The following is a 4,031-nucleotide window of genomic DNA, read 5'->3' on the forward strand; positions in this document are numbered from 1 at the left end:
GGAATGTTACCATCAGTAGATCAGCAAATTTTTGTGAGAATGAGAATTTGTCGCATATACATGCTAATAATGAAGTATTTTTCCTACATTTAATGATCAACATAGTCAGAAACAAGTTAAAGTGGAGAACCTAAGTGAAATGCAAACTGAGGAGGAGAATGGGACATATGGTGAAGCTGAGCAGAAGAATGGAATATATAGTTAAGCTAAGGAAGAGAATGGGACATATAGTGAATCAGGAGAACAAAGTGAAGAAGCAGTAGTTCCTTGGGCATTCTCAGAGATCAAATAAAGGAGTCCCACCTCAAAGGTTTGCTGTAACTAATGTAAACCTAATTGTCAGTGAACCTGCAAGTTATGAGCAAATGTTAAAATTACCAATAGATCAGCGACGTACATGGAAAGAGGCTATGCTTGCTGAGTTCAATTCATTAAAAGAGTATAACAGATTTTAAAAGGAGTTTGGCTGACCCCTGCCTATAAGTAAAAAATCAGGGCGATGTAAAATTGTTATTACTAGTTTTTGTGGATGATCTGTGTTTAGTTGTACCTAATGATACTTACGTCAAGTGGTTCATGAGAGAACTGGGCAAAAATTTCAAATGGAAATATCTAGATCAAATAAGTCACTAAATAAATAAGTAGGGACCAAGATGGAAATTTTCTCATATGCCAGGAAAAGAAAATAGAAAAATTATTAATATTAAGTGTCATGGAAAACTCAGTTTGAACCCGAATGGAGAAAAATTTTCAAAGAAACCTTGAGAGTGAGTAATTTGGAGATGAAGAACTTTACCAATCCAGAATAGGATCTTTGTTGTGTTTAGCATCCTGGACAAGGCCAGACATTTTAGCATCAGTAAATATTTTGAGTGAGTTTGCTGCAAAGCCTTGTAAACATCACTGGAATGGGGTGAAGAGAGTATTAAGATATCTAATGGGTACAAAAGAGAAAAAGCTACTGTTGAGAGTAGCGATAGTCTGGAATTGAAATGCTTTTCAGATTCAGACTGCGCAATGAGTGAAATCAACAGAAAATCAATTTCAGGGTTAGCAATTTTTTTGATAGATCCTTGATATGTTGGAAATAATAATAATTTTTAAAAGCAGGCCATTGTTGCCACGAGTACTGCTGAGGCAGAGTACGCTGCTTTAAGTGAGCTGTGTAATGAAATTACAAGGTTAAAGCAATTATTAAAAGATGTAAACATAATAATTGATTTACCTGTACAAGTTTTCTGTGATAACACAGTGTGCATTCAGTTAGCTGGTGAATGTAGGATTAAAGGAAGAAGTAGGCACATTGGAATAAGGTTCTTTAATGTGAAAGATGCTATTGAAAGTCAGTTGGTGGAATGGCAATATTGTCTTGTGAAAATAATGTATCTGACATTTTCACTAAACCCTTGACATTTGAGAAACATGAATATGTATGTAACCAGATGGGTTTCTCCGATATATAAAATTTAAGGAGTGTTAGGATTTTGTTCTTTTGGTGAACAGGGAGTTAGATTTTAATATTGTAATGAAAGTGCAGAGTCATGAATGTAAAGTAAAAGCCAATGTAATGACTAACAGCATACAGGTGTAACAAGCTGATGTAATGCTTGATTGTTAGGCAAGACCAGATGCAATAATGAAATGTGCTAGATTGTTCTAGATATAAATGTAACAGAGACAGAACAGACCTTCACCACCCAGCAGCAACTTGTGGTCATTTGCTTCTATGTTATTATTGCTCTGAATATTGTTATGCCAAATATATATTGCCATTTATATATGTTTAGCCATATCTAAGTATACTGTATTATAATCACTACAAACTCTTTCATGTTGTCTTCTCCCCACGTCTAAGTCTCTTACAGTGGACCCTCTACTTACAGATGGCTCCACTTAGACTTTTTGAGTTACAGACTTCTCTGGCTGCAAAATTTAAGTTTGACTTGCAGCTAGAGAATCCACCTACAGACCGGGGAAAAAATGGAACAAAATGGCTGGTTATGGATTAATCAGTTTTCAATGCATTGTAGATCAATGGAGCCTCCACCTACAGACTTTTTGACCTGCAGCCATCGTTCCAATATGAATTAATTCCGTAAGTCGAGGGTCCACTGTACTTTGCTATTTAAGTGGGAAGAATGGAAGCAGTCTGATAAGAGGCTCTGTATAACTAGTGTCCTTAGTTTCAAAGCTTGTCTTTCAAACGGAGTGCTCTTGCCAAGCTTCACATTCAACCGGACTCTAAGAAGTTTTCTTGATGCCAGAGCCTCATTAAGCCTCTGGAGTTTTGGCCCCATGCCAACAGGCTTCTTGTACCAAAACTTTCTGGTACAATGGTGCCTCGCTTTACGATTGACCCGCATTACGACGAAACGCATTATGACAATCTTTTTACAATCGCAATTGCAATCGCAAAGCGATGGTCTAAATGGGTTTTTTTCGCTTTGTGATGATCAGTTCCCTGCTTTGGGAACAGATTCTTCACAAAACGACAATTGTAAAACAGCTGATCGGCGGTTTCAAAATGGCCACCAGGTAAACAAAATGGCTCCCCACTGTTTTCTGGGATGGATTCCTCACAAGACAGGCAGCGAAAACGACTGCCCTATGGAGGATCTTCGCTGGACGGTGAGTTTTGGCCCCATTGGAACGCATTGAAGGGGTTTCAATGTGTTTCAATTTTTTTTTTAATTTTTTATTTTTGCTTTACGATGTTTTCACTTAACGGCGATTTTCCTGGAATGGATTATTGCCATTAAGCGAGGCACCACTGTACTTGCATGTGAACACAAGGCTCATCCTGGATAACACACCATTCTTTTAGCCCAGTTCATCTTGAAATAACTTGACTGCCTAGTTTTACAAAAGATCCATTTGTGGTAGAAATGACAATAGCTAAAATGTAGGGACCCACACAGATGCCTGCATTTTTTGGAGTTTCCTAAAGGGTGTGGCTATAGGGACTGTCATATTAATTTCTACTTTTACTGTTACATTACTGCTTGTGGTAATAAATCAATGTTTATGATGGGATTAAATATAGAAACTATCTCATGAATCTTTAATAAATATGGGTTTGGAGCTTTTCTCTAAACCCACAGAAACTAACCACCTTCTACTTTTGGAAGCAATCAAAATCATTCTTAGGGCAGTAGGACGAATTATACCTTTTGGCATCCTTGAACACTGTTTTCGACTATGAAACTATCTGCCATTCATTGTCCATAGTAACCAATTTCACATCCACAGGATCTCATTTTTCATAGATATCAAAATGTACTCAGCTGATCATTTTTAGGCTACTCTGCTTGAGCTATTAAGGTTATATTGCTGCTCAGATTATATAGAGTTGTTTAAAAATGCATGTGGCGAAATCATTAGGCAATTCATCAAGCATCTGCTGTTGCAAGGAAAATGAAACACGTTTTAGAAATGTCACTGCTTCAGCTATATTCCCAAATGGGTGTGTATGGACAGAAAGTTGAGCCTTGCCATTTTTGGAATATTAATCTGGTTCCCTGGCCTTCCAGCCTAAAGAAAAACAAAGATGGCTTCTTTTTATTTTTTATATGTGAATGCATTTGAATATGTTCAGATTTTGGTTCTCTTCTTGGTTGACTTATCTTCAGTAAGCAACCCATGACTAAACATCGAGGTGAATCAATTCTACTAGAACTGCTTTCCAGGTTCTAAAGAGACATTTACCTCCTAGAAAAGCACTGTATTCTTCCAGCAAAGCATTTTACAAATATAGTTTTTCTTGCCCTCAATGAGAAAGGTAACTGAACATATTGAGACCCTCCACACACCAAGTTGACCATAGGTAGAAAAGTCTAGTACTGGAAAATATTTTACTCTTGCATGAGAATGAGAATATATCTGCTATACTTTGAACATGTATACATAAACATGTACTAGCAGAAACTTTTTAAGCTTATTCAAGAAAGAATGTGGCTCCCTGGAGAGGAAACCTAACAGAATTCAGTGCTTTTCCTTTAACTCTGGGTGCAAAACTTAAGACAGGTCAAACT

The sequence above is a fragment of the Pogona vitticeps genome, chromosome 4 (assembly GCF_051106095.1).
Source record: "Pogona vitticeps strain Pit_001003342236 chromosome 4, PviZW2.1, whole genome shotgun sequence".
Classification (NCBI taxonomy): Eukaryota; Metazoa; Chordata; class Lepidosauria; order Squamata; family Agamidae; genus Pogona; species Pogona vitticeps.